Here is a 21,894-nt window from a genome sequence, read left to right as displayed (position 1 = left end):
AAACCTCAGAGGAAAGCAGTCAATAGGGGTGAGACTCTGCTCTGGGATTGCTAACAAAGCTGTGCTCTCACTCTGCGCAGAAATGGGTTTGCCTTCTGCTCCTGATAATCTCATGTGACTTCTGTTACTAAGCAGGGAGGGTGTCAACATGCTAACTGTCAGCTGGAAAAATTAAGTAACTTTCTAATCTGATTAATAAGGAAATACTTTGAGAGTGGATTAATCAGACGGTGAGGTAGAATTGTTAAATAAAAGCATCACTACTAGTTTCAGGATGATTTAAATAATTGCAATAGCTATTAACAGTGCAGTAACTGAAGTGTTTTAGATCAGGGAAAATCTGGTCCACAGATGGATTTTCTTAAAGTCTCTGCCAAGCTTGAAAAAGCTGGCAGGATGGAATGTGGATACAGACATGAATTAATTTCATCTAAGGATGTGAGGACATGGCAAGAGAACACAGGGAAAGGCCAGGCTTGTTAATGTATGGATACAGAATAAAATTGGAGGACTCTGAAGTTCAAAGTGGCAAGGGTGTTCATTGCTGCAAAAACTCAACAGATCTGTCTTATGACAACAACATGCAATAGAAGAGCCTCTTGATCTAACCTTAATTTAAAAACAAAATGGCAGAGCTCTCTTGCTGTGGTCTGATGCTCTTGTGAAGCTGGGTGAACACCTGTGAGAAGTCTCCAAGGGAAGATTAACTGAGAGAAACCTATAGTGAAGGCTGTAAGGCCAATGTTAATGCAGCATCTCTCATTTGTCCAGAACCCTTACTAAACTTCCCCAAATCCAGAGGTCCCCAAATCCAGAATACAGTTTAAGATATTTGTCTATATGAATTTTATTGCTTTGCATTAAAAATAAAAAGGTTTACCATAACTGTTTAATAGGGTATCAGTAAGCACATTCATATGTATGACCTTTCCTTTGGATGCTTCTCCCAGTTTGTAATTTTTCTTGAGCTATTTCTTTCCTTTCTAGGAAGAGTGAGTGAAATATTTTATTTTGCCAAAACTTTAGTAAGAGTAGGGAAAATTGTTTCCATCTCCTAGACCATTCAGTAAACTACTCAAAAGAGACACTACCCAGAACAGTCCAACTGGAAAATCTTAAGCATGTTTCTGTTTCACGTCTTCATACTTTTGTCAAGTTTTCTCATGTCCTTCAACCTCAGAGGGATGGGCACAGATATTCCCTTCTTCACTCTTACAAAATACTCTGGCTGCAAGCAGAACAGTGACCAAAAGGCTCCATCAACACAAGGCAGATACCATTAATTTCCTTGGAGGTCTGTTTTGTTGCTCATCCCCAAGTGGCCAGGCCAGAGCTCTGAACTCTTTCAGTCTCTTCAGCCACCAATGCAGAGTGCCTCTGGGTCCCCTGGCTCCAGCTTGGTAGCATGTGCTACCCATCAGCAGGCACCTGCCTTCCCCTGATGGAAACTACTGTAACTGCACTGCAGTTTCCAACCAGTTGGACCTAAGAAGATGGTTAGTAAGGTGGAAAATATTCCAATATTCCTCTAATTCTCTTTGCCCTCTGAACCAAGAATGGTTCTGGTGCTGTGCTCAAGAATGGATCACCCTGCATGTAAGTAGCAACTTTAAAATTCGGCCCGTGGTATGCCCAGGTCATGAAGCCTGAGGCACTTAGGTCTTTATGCAGACTAGGATAACCCAGGCAGACCTACAAAGGTTTTCCAAAAAGTGCTTCTAGAGAGAAGAGATGCAGCTGGGAGGTGGCACCTGCTGGGCTTTGAGTTCAGGGTTTCCTGCACTTCCCACTCTCCCTCAGTGGGGTATGGCACAGGCACAGCATCTGGTTGAACAGAAAAAGGAACACTGATTGCAGGCTCCATACCTGTGGGTATGATCATCTACAAAACACTCTCTTGGGCTAGTAACTGAAGAGCCACAGAAGATGTATCAGTATTTTAGGAGTCAGATAATGGATTTCCCCTAGGCCCCCAGTAGTGGTAGATAATTGCAGGGCAGCTGTGTTGCTAATATTGTTTGTGTGCTGGTATATCAGTGGTGGAAGATTTAATGAGAATGCCATTCCTCTTCAAAAAGAATTATACATTGGATGCTGCCTTTTGAACTGGGAAGAGGGGATTAGGAAGTAAGTGTGGAGTCAGAATCAACATTCCCATTTTCATTACTGACATACCTGGCAGCCTCACTTCTTTCAGCTCTAAAATGAATATACATCTGTCCCCAGTTGTGTATTATGTACTTTGTCCTTTTAGTTCAGGGAAGAAAAAAACCCTGTGTTTCTCTGGCACATGGCTGTATTGTCCATGAGTTACACAGGTTAGTAAGGCTGCATTTGTTCTGTGGTAAGAATATATGTACACATGCAGAAATATTTACTGGATTCTTTTTTTTGTAAAGACTATGATCTCTCACTGTTTTCATTTTATTGCATTTTATCTAGAGTTTTTACAGTTTCATGAAATTCAGACACTGGGGAATTGCATATTATTAAAATCAGAACCTATGAAAAATGTAAACACCAGAAACTGTACTAGACACTTGCAAGTCCTCCATAAATATTACCACCAGATTCCTGCTGTCTCAAACTGGTTGTCTCTTTCCACACCAATCAGCCCAGGAATTTCTGGTGACACTGGCATTTCAAACCTCACTTTTGATACCTTTTTCTGTAACCCCCTCCCCATTAGTCAAAAGGAGATGGACAATGTCTCTGCCATTAGCAGAGACAGAGCAGTAGCTTTGCTCTGTTGATGGAGCTTTGATGACCTAAAGGCTTATAGCCAAGCCAGTTGATAATAGATGGGGCAGAGGAATCGTTCAATATTTGTGCATGTAGTCAGGAATAGCTGTAGATATTCAGTCTGGCTTCTTTCCCTGAGATGCAGAGTGTCTCTTCCAAATGCTGAGAGCTTCCACACTGCAGTAGTGCTGTCATGTGTCTGGGGACCCCACCAGAGCACTGTGGGGTGGCCTCGCTGTCTGCACCTCCTCCACTCCCCAGCTCAGAAGCAGTGGGGTGTGAACACCCCCAGCCTGGGGGTAAACAGCCTTATAAGATCCATGTCATGCTGTATAACCTTTAATTTGCTGGAGAGCACATTTCTTAGACAGCAATTGGGAAGATTCTTGGTGGACATGGTTTTTATTATTTCAGAGCTAACATCTGTTTCTAAGTGCACATCCAGTGTCAGTGTCTAACTGTGCTAAGGTCACAGTGTGTATAATTTCCACATTGTCTGAATATAGGGATACACTGAACTGATTTATGTATTGCCACCTCATGGCTGAGTTCCTGGATAATCAGATTTTTATAAGATTGCAAGAACATTGGTGACTTCAGAATACTCTTGCAACAATTTTTGGTGAATCAACAAGTATCAGGCAGGACAATTTAATAAAATTGTTGGATAATATTTTGTGTCCCTGTTTATTTAAATATAACCTGCTTGTCTGATATTCAGTCTACTCTACACAGTCTCTTTGCTTGTCAATGCACAAAACACTGAGTATGTAGTGTGAGAATACAAGCATGACCCCCACTGTGGTCATTGTTCTGCAATACTTTTGTCACTGACAGGGTTTGAGTGAAGCTGAGTTTATTAAAGCACAGAATTTCATTGTGTTTAGGCAAATACTTTCTACACGCCCACCCGCACCCCCCCCCCCCAAACAAAGCAAAACAAACTCCATGAAAAGCTGAGCCATCACATAAGGAGCTTTTTACTCCATCAGGAAATTCTGATGATGGCAAACTCTGCTTTTACTGCTTTTTCACGTAGAGATGAAGAAATATAGATGCTGAAGCTTAATCAAGGTATTTCAAATAAGCTTTAATAAAGCTGTGTAAATTAAGTCAGGACTGCATCTTGCTTTCCCTTTGATTTCTGGAAGAAAGAAAACTGCCCAGCATTATGTTACTTGCAAGGAACATTTAGTCCCAAGTGCTACAGATTACATCTTCTATTCTTGTAGAGCCCCTCAAAACACTAAGGTTTCCATTATAAGAGAAAAGCAAATCTAGTTGTCTTGAATTGGGATTTTTCAGAAGGAAAAACCCCTGCTGTTGACTCCTTTGATTCTAAACCAGTAGACAAAAATATCTTGCAGCAAACTCATTTACAGGATAAAGTTGGAAAGATGTCCAGTGGAATCGAGGGAGAAATTTTGTCAGAAAGAAGAACTTCAAAACCAGAAGAGTTAGAATATAATTGCTGTAGAGTGGAAATAAATAATCAAACAAGATCAAAAGTGTCAAAACCCAACAACCTAGTTGCTGAGAATAAGCTGTTAGGAAATATCAGATATTTTCCCATGCAGCTTATTGAAAGGTGGCTTACAAGTTTTGCAGGGTGTCTGAGGAGTGTGACCTCTTAAGCTGCTCTGCCCACTCTTTCATAAAAGGTGCTGCTGGTCTTGCTGCCCTCCCATTCCTCAAGCCCTAAGGAGGCTTACAGTAACCAGCAAGGACCAGCATGCAGAGGGGACAAAAGAAGGGTGTCTGAAGGTGGCACACAGTACTGACAGAGGAGCTGCTGTGACAGCATAAATCAGGGCTTTCTCTGGCCCTGGCAAGTTACCCTCCCTTGCAATATTACTGCAGCTCTTCCAGTACAGAAGTTGGTATATTCCTGTGTGCAGTGCCCATCACGGAGCATTATTGATAGACCCTGATGGTGTCTCTCAATGTTGCTGTGAATAAACACAGTCAGAAATGCTTCCCCCCAAAAAAGCAGCAGTGGATACTCGTGATGCTGGCCTTGGCAATGCCTTGCACAATGCAGTAACTATGTAAAGATGCTCTGAGTTGGAGTTTCCTGACTTCCTGGTCTGAAATTTATGGAAATTATTTTTTTTTTCTTTTGCAACACTGAAACCTTCTCCCCAAGTTCATTCCCTTGCATCTGCTGCTCAGCTTTTGCTATTATTTTTTTCTTCTATCTTCATCTGAGTGTATTTAACTGAAGAAGAGAGGGTGTAATTGTTATGGTTAGCGAGTCCTAGCTCTTTCTCCAGAGGTGATCCTCCAGATGTTTTTCCTTGCAAACATTATGTAGGGAATATAATTTTTCTTCCTTCATCTCTCCTGCTCTTAAGAAAAAGGTCCTGCTCCGGGAATGTGGCAGTACTATAGAGTCATTACAGCTTCGGTGGCCTGAGGGTACATGCAGTGAAAGGTATGTCAGGCATGGTAATCTGTTTTCTTGAGCCACCCAGTGTAAATTGCAGAAATTAGAAGCCTTTGGGTGCAGAGGGCCTTTTCCTGAGGGTTTATTTACAGGGCCAGCCATTAGTTACCAGGAGACATGTCTCTATCTCTCCCCCTCCCTCTCTCTCTACCGGCTGTGCTGTGTTACCTGATACATCAGTAATCACCATGCTAGCTTTGCACTGTCTGGTCATCTTTAGTTCTTGGTTCTCAGGACATACACCTACCACAAGTGTGAGTAGGTAGGGATCTGACATTTCACCTTATTGATAAACGCAACCATCTCTCTAGGGGGACACAAAAATAACAGTATGGAAGAACCAGAGAATTAGTAGTATTGGGAGCATGCTGAATAGACACATTCACATCATGGAAGCATAAACAAAATACAAAAAGGTGACACCACAGCATTAGGGTAGGTGACAGACATCTGAGGTCCGTGCATCTGAGGCCTGATTCCCTAGCAGAGGTTCATTTGGGATGTCTTAAGTGTCTGTAAATCACCTGAGCTAATTGCCTTGGGCTTCCCCTGCAACTAGGAAGAGCAGCACATCTCAAGGGTGTGATTAATCTCACCTATAATAGGTCAGTGTAATAGTAGGTCAGATGAATCCTCCCCTGGAAATGTTTGTTCCTCTCTGCTATAAAAAGGAGTCAGAGTGACTAATGCAGGTACCAGTGCCTGCTTAGTTTGCAGTTACAGGAATCCTACCCCCCTCCCTGCCCAGCTTGGCCTGTAGTCAAAGCACACTTAAATTGCTGCCTAAACTTAAAAGTGTATTTGAGATTACTCTTGAATTTGTATTGTGGGTAAAGTGTTTTCACTAATGCTGAAAGGCAGGAAGATGGAAGGTGGCTTGGGTTGTTTTTTCTCCCCTGTTCAAAGGTAGAGTAAATGCTTGAGAAATAGAAAAAAAAAAAATCAGGACTGATGGTATAGGCATGGAAAAGTGAAACTGGGAGCACTTGCTGCAACTGAGAGCTGGTAGAAAGATCTTTGTAAATAGGTGTGACTGCATCAGAGGACAGCTGACAGATTCTTCTTCCTCACAGAAGGGACCTAATGGGGATTACCCAGACCTGTTGGTGAGAGCAGCTGTCACACATCTGACCACAGTGCACAAGTTCAACCCACAGAACTTCTTACAGTCCATCCCATAGATTCCCAGCCAGGCTGGGACACGCCAGTTTTAATTGACCCAGAGGATTTTTTTTCAGTGATTCTCTCAAAATTACAGTCTGCTTTCTCCTCCATGGCAAAATAAAATTGTTGGGTTTGCCATGCAGTAGCTGCATCTGGTTATTCTGTTGCCAAAGTCAAGCAGGGCCAGGAAACTGTAGGGTAGAAAGGGAGATGGAAACACAGACCTTATGGTTTTGATTAACATGATGACCCTGGTGTAGGGGCAGGCACAGGTACCTTTCAGGAGCCTGGAACAGAAGAGCTAACTTGTGCTTGGTTTCATCACACAAGCAAAACCAGTTTACCCCAGGCTGCCCAGAGGAAGTGCTCCTCTGAGAAGCTGTGAAGTTCTGGTGACAGAACCAGCACCAGGGACCTCTGCTTTTGGGGTCCACAAAAGAGGATGCTCACCATGATGAGAGGTTTGGACGGGCTTTACAGGGAAAAGTTGGCTCTGCCACCCTGTTGCTATGTAGCTTTCAGCAGTGACAGTGGTGGGATTTCCAGGGCCTCTGGAGCAACTTGGTTTAGCTGTATGCTGCACAGCTGTAACTCTTCTTGTGGAAAGAAACTGCCTTCATTCTTCTGTTCCTTTGGATCTCCTTCTGTTAGGCACTGCTACCCTCCCTTCCTTAGAGCATTAAAGGACAAAATGGTGCGTACCCTTGGGACATGAGATAAACTGGTAAAAGCCACCTGTCCTTGCTGAACATGCTTATTCTGCACCAATTTGACAGAGAGCAGAAGACTGAGGAGTTGAGGCAATTCTGCAGTTAATGCACTTTGTGAGATCAACAGCAGATAAAGCACTGCCCCTCCCATCACAATGCCATGTTTGGTAGAGATTATGAGAGCTCTACTCTCAGTTTGCCTTGTTTTGAGCAAACCTCCAGGCTGAATTTCAGCCTTATCTGTTGATAAGTGCAGTTCAATTCATAGGCCAGTCCCAGCTGCCTCAGAGGGGCAGGTGTGTTTTGCCACCTGGGAATAACATTGCTATACTTTGGGTTCAATTTTTCACATGCGCAAATCTGTGTCTCAAACATGGTTTTTGTAGCAAAGTGAATATGGAAAAATAAAAAAGAAATACATTGATCAAACTAATACTCTGAGTTATTTGTATCTGACTTGTCATATTTATATCTGGCTTGCTGTATAAAGCCATTGCTAATATTCTATAATTTTTCCACAGGGTTAAAATACTGATATCCAAAACAATGATGTCCAAAAGCATCTGTGTGAGGACAGATGCCAGGAGTAAGAGGCACAATGTGTATTAACTGCACATAAATCTATATGCTGTTTGAATCTGAGTCAGACCACCATAAAAGAGCTGAAATGTGGTATCACACAAAGGATGTAAAGACAATATACCCTGTTTTACTCATGAGGAAAGTAGGAAAAATCACCCTCCCATTTATTTGAGGTTTTAGGAATTATTTGCTCAATAAAACCACCTATCTGCTCTATTTATACGTGGAGTAAATGGAAAGGGAGAGAGATAGTATCTAATCAGGAACTGGAACAAGGAAAAAGGTAAAACCTGAAAAACAGCAGACAGATAGTCTACTTTCTCCAACACCCAGGTTTCAAGAATGAATGGTCACAAATAGACAGTTTTTAAAAAAAGACCAAGCATTTTCTGTTTATCTCTGGCATTATCCTCCAGCACTGGGAGAGAAAGAGAAAGGTGCAGAATAATTGTTCCCTCCTGACAGAGAGTAGGAAGATATTTTCACAAGAGAGCAGTGGAATTGGACTAAATTGCATTATAACTGCATAGAAATATTTTTACATGTTGAATCAAATTCTCGTGGGCCACTATTCATTCTTTCAGCAGCAGAGATGCATCTTTCTTCTGGCATCTGTGACTATTACACACCAGTTTTCCAGCAGTTCTTTTTTTGCTGTAATATGAGAGGCACTGAAAACAATAAGTGCTTTAAGAAAAAAATTGTGACCCTGGGGACAAATGGCATTTCTCACTAATTGCATTCACTAATTCTGCCCACTCAAAAGGAAAGAAGGTAATCTGGAACAAAGTACGTGGTTACTGCAGGATGAAGAAATTCTGCTTGGAGCTGCAGCTTGCAGGGAGTGACTCACGCTGCACAAAGAGCCGCGGTGTGGGCAGCACCGGCAGACAAGTGTCAGTAATGACTGCCGCGTGCGGCTTGCTGAATGAAACACTGCAAGCTCTAGCTCTGTGAATGGCAAACCTTTAATTTTAAGATAGAGCCCCATATCATAAATATTAGGTTTGATAAACATGTTTTTAAGGTGTTTAATAATATCCATGAATGAGGTAGAGCACTGAGACAGCAGAAAGTCTGTGCGTAGCATTTTGAGAGATTCAAAATGTACCTTCATGAAGGCAAACAGACTTCTGAAAGGTGCTTTCCATTTTGGGCTTGATGTCACGCATAAAAAGGATGTGACTACTATTTTTATTCTGGTGCGAGCTCATATTTTCAGATATTCTATCTATATCCTGCTGTTCGTAATTGTTCTTCCACTGTCCACCTGTGGCAGCACAGCACAGACTGGGAGTGAAAAGGGGTATGTTCCCCTGGCACAAGCCAAATGTTTTATGGTGGAGCCCTAAGGTGAGTGACTGCAGACTGGCATCTACAGCTCCCAAACTGCCTCTGGCCTGTCCATGGTCTGTGACCGCCTGGCTAGCAGTCAGTGGGCAGTCAGTGGAAAGGAGCAGGTGTACATTTCATTCCTGTGTCAATACAGCCTTTAGCAGTTGAGAGGATATTTGACAACTCAGCTGAAAGTGTTATTTTAGGTGCAAGGGCCATGATTCGCAAAGGCTGGACTCTGAAATAGGCCAAGAAATACTGAATTGTGAATCATTCCTAGTCTTTTGTTTGAAGGAGTATTTTAAATACAGTAATGTTTGTATCATAATAATCAGAATTTTGCAAAGGCTTAGCATGTGAACCTGTTCTTCTAAGGATAACAGATTATGTAATGAATGAAAAACTGAAGAAGTAAATGATTCTCTGCAAGACATCTTTTATATGAATGGTAAGCCTCTGATTTGAAGCTAAAGCTTTACCTTTGATCTTGATCTGAGAGTGTACAGAGTGCTGTATTGCAAGATGCTTCTTGCTGTGCAGCCTATCCCTTTGTGTTACCACCTCAGCTTAGCAGCTAACATAGGTCGGGTGCTGAAACTGCATTTACTGATGTCCTATTGTCAAAGCAACCCCCTGCAAAGCCACAACAACAAAACCAAAAATATTAACTTAAGGGAACTGTGTGTTACTCAGCAACAATTTTATTTCACTGATTTTAATTTCCAGACTTTTAATATGAGCACCCTTAGTTTAAAAACTGCTTTTGATCATGCTAAGCTTTAGCCAGATCTGAGTTGTTGCTGTTTTTGCTATGTCCTGAACTCTGTGTCTGCACTCTCTGCCTATGCAGCTTTACACTTCTTGGTACAGATGTTCTGTATAAATGCCAAATAATGAATGTATTTGATCACCTTCCTCCCACTTAGTTGAAATACACAACTCTCAATCCCACTGGAACAAGTCAAGTGAAAGATCCTGTCACTTTTTCTGTATACTCAGAGCAAAACCACTTTTGCCTCCCTTCTGCATACTTTTTGTTCTGCAACTCTTAATAAAAAGAGACTGTTGTTTGAATGAAACTTTTATCAAGTTGGATGGGTGTCACAGACACAGAACAATGTTACTTCCCTTATAGTTGCTGTTGTTTCTGTACCACTGCTGTTGATTTCTGACTTTTTTAAAAGAAGTTGTTTTTTTTTAAGAAGGAAAGCTTGTGCTTTCTGACCTGACTTGATAACTTCTCTTCTTTTAAAAGGTCTTCTGACAGGATCCATCATTATTCATTAATCTCTTAATCTATTTTTCCTATATGCACAGTCCTGCTGGTTTAACAGTGTCTTCACTAGATAATGATTATTGGACTATATCCAAGGGAAAAAAAAAAAAAATCTGACATAGTTCTAACAGTAGAATCAAAAAATGGGAGAAGCCAAACAAATCTAGGATACATTTACAGCGCAGGGTTAACTTAAGATCAGTGCTGAGAAACACGCAGCCTTTGGACCTTGTGGAAACAATGCCCCAGACATAAGTTTATATCATTTATAAAAAGGAAGGTGATCTCATGTGTTACAGAATCACGGAAGTGAGAGATGGAAAAAATGCACTTGGTCATCTTGACATCAGCTTAGGTTTCTCTGTGCAATACATTTTCTGGTGCCTTCTCTGAATTTCTTGTACATGTTACTAAGGATTGTCTGTTTATTGTAGTCTTTATTAATTTCTTTGGAATGGTTTCCACTCACAGCTGAGAGGATGGCTGCTGGGTGGTGGGCTGTGCTGGTGCTTAGCCATGACTGTTCTCACAACTTGATTAAAATGGGATAGACGGGCAAGAAAAGCAATATAGAGGTGTAACCTAATGAAAGGTCTAAACTAGAAAGGTAAAAGGTCTAAAGGAAAAACACAGAAGGCTTAAAGGAACATAAAATTTCACTTATTTTTGTGTCAAACATCTTGGAGAACTTCACTGAGGTTTATGTGCAAAGCTTCTAGATTTCCTCCAACTCACACTCCCTTCATGAATCTGAAGTCTGCTTTCTCCTGGCTAGGCCATTTGTCTTTCAAGAGATTGCAAGCACTCAGATTTCAAGCATTTAAGAGGGCACCCTTTAGATTCCAATTGCTTTTGCTTTTTTTTCTTAGATTTGAAGACAGTTTGTCTGACAGAGGATCTAATTTCACCAGTTGCAGTATCAATGGCAGGAGAATAAAATGAAAAAGAAGTAAAATATCTTAGTGAAAACTAGCCCTATACTACATTTAAAAAATTCATGACTCAGAAAATGTCGAATGGATTGAGTTCTCCATGGCTCCTCAGTGACCCCCACAGATGCTTCCTGTCCTGATTTCAGTGTGTTTGTAGCTCTTTGTAATTTACTTACATCCCACGCAGACATCCCTTTACTAACATCCTGTGGACCTCTAGCTGTGTTTCCTTATGAGTTCTTGGCTTCCTACAAGCAGAAGGACTCATTTGTGTGAAGCTGCTTTGTCACAGTTGAAAGCTGAGGGAGCTCAGCTTGCCTGCAGACTGTGGTAAATGAAGGGTCTCTGACCAGGACAAACACATCTCCTGTAAAAACAGTAACAGTTGGGTTTTTAGTGTTGATTCAGACTTTGTGTTTCTATTAAGTAGAAGTAGTGGCTTCTAAGTGTGAAAATATAGCAAGATTCAGTCTACACTGACCATTCCACACATATTTATGCAGACTTATTCCAGCCTCTCTCCTGTGAGAGCAAAATTTGCTCCTGATAACACTATTAAAAATTAGTCAATGCTAAAGCTTGTGATGAGCCATCAGCCCCTGGTCTTTGGAACAGCTCAATCTCCAGCCAAATAAAAGCCTTCTACCTCCCAATGACATGTTAACACACTTGGTGCACTTCCTTGGAAATAGCTCCTCATAAATATACAACATGAATCTTAACACAAATTTTATAGGAAGTTTGCAGCCAAATGCAACAGAGTCTGAAATCCCCTCTCTCTTGTCCTCCCTAAATATTTTGTAATTTCTCTGCTGGGAACAATCCCTGACCATTAAACCATCATGTTCCACTGCTGAGTTAGAAATAGTCTTGGCATAAGGGGTTACTTAAAGTTTAAACAAACCAGTTTTTCCAGGTTCTGTGTGGGGTTTAAAAGAGTGGAAAGTTACCAGAAGCAGCACAAAACCAGGTGTTGGATAATCAGAAGCAAGGATTGCAGAAGCAACTGGGAAACCTTAGTGAGGGGGACAGGATAGGCCAGCTGGCACTTAGTACCAGGAAGGCAGAGGGGAGTTAAAAACTGGGTGACTGAACTCAAAGAATGCAAAACCCAAGTTGTAAAGGAAATTTGAGCTCTCTGAAAGTCACTTTGCCCTATCTGAGTATAGTGAAGAATGGGAAGCAGTAAAATGTGCATGCCATATATTATATGCAACCAGAACTACTTACTCTTCATGACATTACAGTAAGTTTTGGGTCTTGGTTTGCTGTGTGGGGCATGTGTATTCAATGATACACGTGTAGCATGAGCATTGCATGTGCACGTGCATCATCTCATGCATGCCATCTGCTACTGAACATAGTGCTGTAAAGGAATTTATTTTCTGTGTCAAGGGAGGTGCCCAAAGCATGGGGAGGCAAGGCCAGCACCCAGTTGTGTTGGTAGGGAGACAGGCCAGCATTTCTCAGGCAGCTTGCTAGGTAAGAAATTTGCACTCCAACAGTATAGATAAAAATTCACAACAAAGTTACCTACTCTGATGTGGGTAACATACAGTCTTCTGTGATTTCTTTCTTAGGCCAAATAAGCTCTTTTAACAATATTATTTCTTTACCTTTGCACTACCATTGCACCCCAAGAGCAGTGGTGGAGGCAGGGAATGCATGCAGTGCCTGGATTTTGGAATCTGATGGATTCTAGAAGTTCTGAGGACAGGAGGTGCTCTCCTATGCTCTCTATGCTAGCTTGACCAAAACCTGTCGTGATTAATTAACTTTCCCCTTGCCTTTTCTTTGGGCCAGACCTAGACAATATAGGATAAATCTTTCCCTTGGGGCACTGTACCTTCTCCTTACCTTGCCCAGCAAGATTACACCAGTGCTTGGGTGACAAGGGGGCTGCCTGCAGCTACAGGGGATATTCCACTTTTAGTTCCATTGTCTCATGAGTTGTTGGACAATGAGGTGAATCCCATTGTACAGCCAGTGCTCCCCTGATGGCATTAACTCCTTTTTTTCTGGCTATGACCTAGTTTTGGCTTAGATATCTGCACTACAGCTGACTGTGTAGGGTGTGGAGCTTCCCTTCCTTTGGGAGCTGTTTTGTGATCTTTGCATAGAGGAGGCTACAGAAGTGCAAGGTGTTATTAGATGTAGTAGTATATTTCCATAGGAAAAAAATCATCCCTTAAGGAGGTGGAGGAGCTAGGAGACAGAACAATGATTCACAAGTCTGAGGACATCCCAACTGGTTCTGAGATTCCTTGTATGAAAGAACTGATTTAGAGTTTCCTTTTACAGAAATTAGTATCACCTCTCCCTTTCTTCTGGATCATAAAGAGTCTGAGAGAAGGCTACTGTGCACATCTGCCAAGGAAAGGCAATGAAACTCTACTTTTGGTCTGGTCATCCTTAGGGCTACTGTAAAATGAACTAAAAGACAAGCAGATATTTTGGGCAGATAAGACTCTGCCTTCCTCCTTCAGAATGACCTCTTACTCTTAGCAAGACCATTTTTTCAGGATGCCGCTGTGTGCCCTTTACTTTTGTACATATCATGGATTTCTTACAGTATTCTTCTTTGCAAGAGGCATTGCTTACTCCTTGGCAGTAAGCCATTAGTTAATGTGAGAAAAAAATCAGAATCTATCAATCAATAAACTTGATTTATTAACTGCAATGATTACTGTATTTGGTTGCATCTCCTTCCTGAGTGCTTCTCATCACGTATTTTAGCCACAGTGTTCAGTTCAGGATACTGAAACAAATATATGAAGATTTTTAATCTCCTTCTTTTGATGAAGCTTTTCAGGCATGGGAGGGTAGGAGATCAATAGAAGCTTGGGATTTTTCTCCTGTCAAACCCCATGCTGTCTGTGGAACTTACACCAGTCGGAGGTGGCAGCTCTTTCTGCAGTACCTCTCTGCAGCCATGCAGCTCCATCTGAGCAGGTGACATGGCCCCAGCTGGAGATGCCCAGTGCTGGCATGGTCTGTGCTTAGAGGAGCCAAAACTGCAGGTGATGAGAGGGCTGTGGGGGCTGTGTGTCCGTGGGGCCACCACTCCTGCCACCAGAGGGGCACCAGCCACGGTGGGGCTTAGCGGGCAGGCTGGGGCCACCCTTCGCCCTCATGCCAGTGTCACTCTGCCTCCAGGTGCTGCAGGGCAAGGAATGGTGTCTGGCAGGGCACAGGCGGGCATGCAGGAAGGGGAGGAAATGCTGTGGGGGAAGGGAACAGAAGGAAATTCATTGATGGATAGCAGAGGGGAATATGGTCTTGTTTTTATTTTTAACTACGGGCAGCTGTGAATTTTTATGCAGGATTATTTTAGGTCTCAGGCCAGGCTGTTTCATGCTTCATTGGTGCCTTAGTTTCCCCTCCAGCTATCTGAATCCAAGTGATACTATTTGCAATTACTTCAAGAAAGCAGAAGCTCAGGGGGAGTGTCCTTGGTGAATGGCTGTAATTTCTGTGCTGTGGCTGCCCAAAAGCTATTACGGCTCTGCTATCTCTGGCTGCCTGCCAGCAGGAAGGATTCCTTCAAGAATTAATTGCATTTCCCACCTTACAGATAACTCCAGGGAGCATGAACCAGTCTTGCAATGGGTGCATTGCCTTGCAAGAAATAATGACATGTCTTCTGATGTACACCATAGAAGGGCAGCGCAAGCAAGAAGGTTGACATGCTACTGACTTTCAGATCTTTGCCTATAGCCAAAAATTAGTAAGGATGGTGGGAAAGAGAAAATAACCCCAGTGTTAGGTGCATTATTGTTTCTGATACAGAGGAAGTGTGGGCTGCTTCTTCCAAAGTGTTATTCACAGCGATGTGCAGAAGCTGCTGCCTTTGTGCTTAGCTACATGGAAAGAGGATCCACAAGAAAACTGCAAGCTCAGGCTCTTTGGCTTTGTTTTATTTAAATGTTATTTACATAGAGGTACCATGACTGCATTTCTATTGTGTGGTGAGTACGGGCACAGATTTGAACTTGCCATCTACTGGCATAGTCACATTATGGTGCTGCCCATGAGCAAGGTTGAGATGTGCTGGCTGAGCTCAGGCTGTCTTTAGTACAATCCCCTTGCTCTCAGCACAGAGCAGGACAGCCATGCTATTCCTGGTCAACTCCCAGGGATCACATGTGCTTCTCTCATACCACCACAGAGGGATACTCAAGATAGCGTGCCAAGCCCAGAGAAAAAGGGCAGGTGGGAAACTCTAGGCTGTAACTGGGCTGTTGTAGTACATCCTGTCCATGCAACATGAGGGATGCTCATAGAGCTTGTGACCTCCTGTGGTGACCAGCATGACCCTGGGGAAATCAGCCCAGAGAGTCACAGCCTCTGCCCCAACACCAAAAGGTACTGCCTGGATTTGGCAGCTCTTTGAGGAATGCTCATGAAAAAGAGCAATGTCATGATGGTTACCCTATCCCTTATCATGCTTGTGAGGCAGAAAGACATGCCAGCCACCTGCTAAAGATGGGCTGAAACCACATGGCTGTGCCAGATCCACACGGACCAAATACTCCTTGTTTCCCCTTTGCAGGAAGAGAAGGGAAGGAGGAATCGACTGAGAAAACTCCTTCCATCTCTCCCTCCCTCCTTTGCAGTGCAATGAGCTTACAGGATGAGTTGCAATCTGGCCCTGTAGATTTCTACTTGATACGCTTCGCATTTTTACGAGGGCACGTTGAGACATTATGATCGGTAACGTTTTTGTTAGATACATTCAACAGACCTGAAGTGATGGATAGAGAGCAAACAGAAAAGGAAAGCAGAAAAAGAACCCCCCAAAAATTAATAACAACAATAAAAACATCCCACCAAAATAAAAATCCCTTTTCCCCCCCCTTTCTTTTAACACCAAAATGCCCACTACTGAGATCTTTTGTAAACTGTTACAAAAATGTTCATGTTAAAAAATACACCATTATTAAAGGACTGAGGTAATTTCATCTACTGTCTTTTGATCTCTTTGTCTACCAAGTGAGCAAAGAAAATTAAAAAATAAACTAATTGGTTATATAACCTAAGTGGAAACAGAAAATGCTGCTACTGCACATCTCTGCATAGCCAGCTGCTGTCCTCTGGTTCTGCTTTATTCCTTTTGTTCTATTGCACCAAGACTGATGTAGTATAATATTATTGATAATATTTGTGTATGACAGATTAGGTAAGTGAGATTAGTGATACTTGAGAAGGGGTACATTCTTTTTTCTTCACCTCCGAGCAAAACGTAATTCATTCAACATCCCAAATGAGCTATGGTAGCTACCAGTGGTATAGACACAGTGCTGAAAACACACACTGGAGTCAGCATCTGATGCAGTGTTGCGAGTCAGGAGCCAGATCCCCAGGATGATGCATGTGTCTGATGGGTGTCTTACATCCCTGCATCACTACTTGGCTGCAGATAACAAGGAAGCAAGTCGATCGTCTCAGAATCTGTGTTTTAGTTCATGAAACCACCAGGGTACCTATGCTGCTGACTCCACACATGTAAATACCCATCCTTGCCAAAAGCTTGCACTGGAGCACAAGTGGGAGTCATCAACCTTGGCTGCTTTGCCTCTGGGACGCAGTGCAGAAACTTATGGTAGAATAAAAGCAATGCGATGCCACCGTAAACCCAGTGGGAGTGGGGAAGCCCACACATGCAGTGTGAACACTCTTACTATACCTTCCTTATGCAGAAGCAGGAGTGGGAATGTATAGACTTCATGTCCCAAAGGGCTCATGGGAATTCCCAGGCTGTAGAGGGGGAATAGACAGGCACGCAATTTCTATCTCCTCTAGCTAAACTGTTCTGCTCAGCATAAATAATTAAATTCTATTGCATCACACGAGGAAAATAGTGAGATTCGTTTGGGAAGGCACTCACTTGGGAGACAGAATAGTTAGACTGAAATCCTTGTTTGGACATTTAATTATTTATGCCAAGTGGAACATTTTTGCCAGAAGATACTAAGAGACATCCACCTAATTGAGTCATGTGCTCATGATTAAGTTTAGCAGTGGCCAGGCAGAGCATTGACTTGACTACTGGTATATCCCTGCTCAAACTGATTCTGGTCTATGCTTACCATGCTTAGGTTGACAAAAACCAGACAATGCTTGCTTTGTCCACAGCTCCAGCAGAAGTAATGCAATCAGCATAGTTATAACAGAGCATTAATATTTCTCTAGTAAGAAATTATTTCACTTTCCAGTCATAGGCCATGAATTAGTAAAAATTATACAGATGCATAGAAATTATTGCGTGCAGCTGCAGAAAGGTAAAATTGTAAATTATTGTTTCATGTGGGATGCAGTGCAAGAGGCAGCTTACAACATGAGATAGGTAATTCATACCAGAAGAGGAATCACAGGTTTGATAATATGTTAGAGATTAAATGTGAACTGCATAAACAAAATGATCCCTTTTGTGTGAAGGAAAATGTTTTTTTAGAATCCTTCCCTCAGCTACTATCAACTATCAAATGACCTTGGTGTTTAAATATATGTGGAAAATTTGATTTAGCTGGTGAGCACTGCAAGTGGAAATAACTATTTTTGCCTGTGTGTATGAAAATGGAGAGCTGATGTGACAGCTGATTTGGTTGAATATGATGTAGATGTATTAACTTACAGCAGTCATGTGGGGAACTCCAGGCTGTGGTCACTGTAAAACCATTGAGTTGCAGAGCCTGGGATCCCATGCATGGGCAGATAGCTTGAGCTGCTCCTATACCAAGAGGTATGCTTCAGTAACTTTTTGAGAAAATGGTATGATTCACTCAAACATTTTGCAATAGGCTTAAAGTACAAGATTCACACTTCTTTATCACTGTGCATGGCCCTGTTGAAGCTACTGGGAAGCCATGGAACATGGCTGGTCAGGGAGCATCCCAAGGCAGGAGGGAAGAGCTGTGTCCTTCACATCTGCCTGCTCTGATTCCTTATGGATGTGCAGCCCCATTGCACCCTACAGCTGAACTCATATACCACCTATCTAAAGCCAATACATTGCTGTTGCCAGCATGAGTATGTAGATTCCAAGCAGCCAAAATGCAAAAATGGAATTCTCAGATGTGGTCACAGTACAAACTTTTACACTGCCCTTTTATGCTACGAACCACCATTGCTAAAATAAAAAGGAGTAGAGTTCCTGTTGTTAAGCAGACAATACACTGGCAATGCCTGTAAAGCCATTTATGTCAAGGTTTTCAAACTCCCAGATGATCTGGAAACTGCTTAAAACAGACACTTATTCTGCTCTTGTAATTTATTTTGCAGACGAGGCTCTAACTGATTTCACTCCTTCAGTGCTATTAGCACATCTCATCAAGTCTTACCTTGTTAGAGCACTAGTTGAAGAGCTTTTATGTGCTTATTATTTCTAAAAAAAATTATTTTCATATCTATCACATATGATTTCTCTTAACTGTGTTTTTCAGACTGCATCTTGGCAGGAATATATCACAGGATTAGTGTTCCCAATTTCTGATTAAGTCACTGGCCACTCATGTGCTGACCTGCAGAAACACCATGCCATATTTCATGCACACATTAGACAAACTGTTCAGGATTGTTTCCCAAGGGACAAAATGGCAAAGCTGGAAACAAGGATCACTGGGCCAGTTTGGACCCCATTCACCACACAAAAATGTCAAAAAGTTGTAAAGAGACCCTCACTGCTTTTAGTAGTAGAATGTTAAAATGTGAAAGTCTTCTGAGCCTTGTTTTCGTAGACAGGGCTCTAAAAATGCTTCCAAGTACCAAAACTCTTAGGTCTCACCTCAAATTCTGGTCTACATCTCCTAAAGGTGCAGGATCACCTGCGGAGTATTTAAGTTTCCTTACAACTGCCACTGGACTTTAAAGCCTTCTTGCAGTTACAAACTGGGTCTGAAAAAAGGTTGGAAGCAGAGGGAAAAGCAGAAGAAATTCTTCCTTCTAAGAGCTTCTGTTTTTCACTGTAATTTCCACTTCTTTTCCCTCCTCAAAATGCAGGTTATATAAAGTTCTCTCAGCTTCATGACAGTCTGGAAAAGGGATTTATCTTTTTAGGGTGAAAATGGGGCTGATGCGATGCTCAGAAATGAGAGGACAATTGCAGTGTAAAATTGGCTTGCTTGTGCGCGACAGACGGGATGGTGATGTGAAAGGAAGATTGTAAGGGTTGATTTGATTAAAGGCTGTGAAAGCTGTGTCTGAATGAGTATGTCTGGAATGAAAGGGCGTCTGGGGGGACAATTTTCCTGCAGGGTGGGGCTTTTGGTGTTTGGCATTGCAGATGCTAGCTACAGAAATGCTATGATTTAAGAGCACACACTTGGCTCTTAGTCTGGGGCAAATAATATTTTTAAGAGTGCACATGGATATATATTAATCATTTAAAATATTCTCATTTCATTTTCTGAAAGCAAGGAAAATTTTGGTTTCCTTTTCAGAAGTAGAGTGATATCTTAGGAATACTTACAAGACCTTTTTGACATCATGTATCATCTGCCTACAGCAAGCCTTCTTTTCTCAATCATATTATCATTAAATAAAGGATTCTCTATATAAGACAGTCCAGAACAGGGAAAATTCATGAAGTTTACAGAATCATGGTGTTTTATATTCAGATGTCATGTTGGGTTCCAATGCAAAAATGGGACTCTCAGATGTGGTCACAGTATAAACTTTTACTTTGTCAACAGAACTGTGGATTGGCAACATGCCACCAGCTGGTGCCTATGGTTAAAGATGTGACCTAAATTTTACATATGGCTACAAATATTTAAAGGAGAACTGAAGTGTATGTTATTCATAAAATGTTCTGGCTTTTCCTTTTTTTTTTTTTCAGGAATCACTAATCAAGTTGAAATTTCCTTTCTAATGAATTTTTTGCTACCATAAACCTCAATGCTTTATTCACGAACATTGTTGAGGTGCCTGGGCAAAACCAGTCATAAATCATTACTCACATTGCTGAAATTTTTGTCAACATCTTTCATTTCCAATTTGTGTCAGGACAAGGCTTGCACTCACTTGAGTGCGCATAGTGACAGGCTGAAACTTGAGCCAGGCTTAAAGTGATTTCCATGCAGAAGAGAGTTCCTCTCCTTCGGTGGGAAGTACGTGAAGAGATTCTTACTGTGTGTGATATTCAGCAAGCATTCACAATATTTATTGAGCATAAAGTTGCCTCCATTAGATGATTTTATGTCAGCAGAGTTATTATTCATGTGTGAAAGACATAAATAATAGAGCCAGAAGACCTCAGCATGCTGCAGTCTCAAAGGATATATAGGAATATAGGATATATAGGAATCTGAGTGGGGAGCATTAGTATTATGCAAGTGATTTGTTAATGAAAATGTGTAATTTACAGAATACTTATTTCTAATATTGGAGGAAAGGGTCTTTAAGGAGCAATCTTGTAGAAAGTGGAAGTGGTGTAAACTGACTTTTAGGGTCCCTGATCTACATTTAATAAGAAAGTAGGACTACAGATACAAGCCTTTCAAAAGTTGAAAAAAGAAAGCCAGTCCCTCACTCAAGCCTCAGGAAACAGGGTCAAGCTCCAAGGGAAAAAAAAAAAAAAAAAAAAGAATTCATGTAAATACACGAACTCCAGCCAGAGGCTTGGTTGAAATATTTAGTCCTTTAAATTCTCAAACAAAAACCTTCCAGAGAACTGGCTGCCTAGATTCTGGGGTTTGGTGTTCCCTTGCAATGTGTTCCCTTGTGTTTTTATTCATGTCATCATAATGAAAGCTGACTTGCTTTTTGAATAATATATACTTAATCTGCATAGTGAAAGGAACTGAAACATCATTAACTGCACGTTTATTTATAGGGCACCTCAATACTAAACATAATGCTCATTATAGCTGTAAGGGTTTTTTATCACAAGGAATAGGAAAAAGTGTATTTTCATTGCAAGCAAAATACCTTTAAAAAGCTTGCCTCCTGCCTTGTAAACAGATGAAGAAACATTGTACTGGCAAAGTACACACTAGCTTTGGGATGTCACATGGCCAAAGACCAGGACCTCAAAACCTTGAGCCTTTTTATGACAAAACATATCTGTGAATACAGAGCAAAACAGACTTTGCTCTGACATTTCCCTCAGCAATGTCTGGATGTAAAAAGAAAATTTAGGACTTGCCTTCTCATGTCACCCCTGACATCCAGATGCTGGAGGATCTGTTACCCCATTTGACACCTCTTTCAGCAGTTTGCAGAAGGAACAGCCATCAGTTGTTGCTGATGTGCAGCAGCCAACATACTTCCATAATAAAATGCTGGATCTGGTAATACTGGGGGGCAATGCAGGAGTGGAGGGATTCAAGCTGTAGAAATGCCCCTGGTAAAATATTACTTGTCATATAAACATTTGGGGATATCTGTTCCTCCATTATCTGGTCCTAAGATTGATTTACATTATTTCATCAGTCACTGCTACTGACTTTTTTTACATCTTGTATAACAAGCACCCCACAGTGCCTTAGCCACCAGCTGATCAGAGTAAGCAATATTTGACCTGGATATTCAAGCAGATTCTGGCCCTGCAATGCTGCTAAAATGTCAGGAAGCCACAATGCATTTAGAATCATAGAATCACTTTTGTTGGAAAACACCTCAAAGATCAAGTCCAACCATTAGGCAAACTCTGCTTCCTCTCTCCTTACTTGTCCTAGTTAAAACCCCCTTTGCAGTGTCCATAGAAGA

Source organism: Lonchura striata, chromosome 2 (assembly GCF_046129695.1).
Source record: "Lonchura striata isolate bLonStr1 chromosome 2, bLonStr1.mat, whole genome shotgun sequence".
Lineage (NCBI taxonomy): Eukaryota > Metazoa > Chordata > Aves > Passeriformes > Estrildidae > Lonchura > Lonchura striata.
This window is presented reverse-complemented; position numbering follows the sequence as displayed.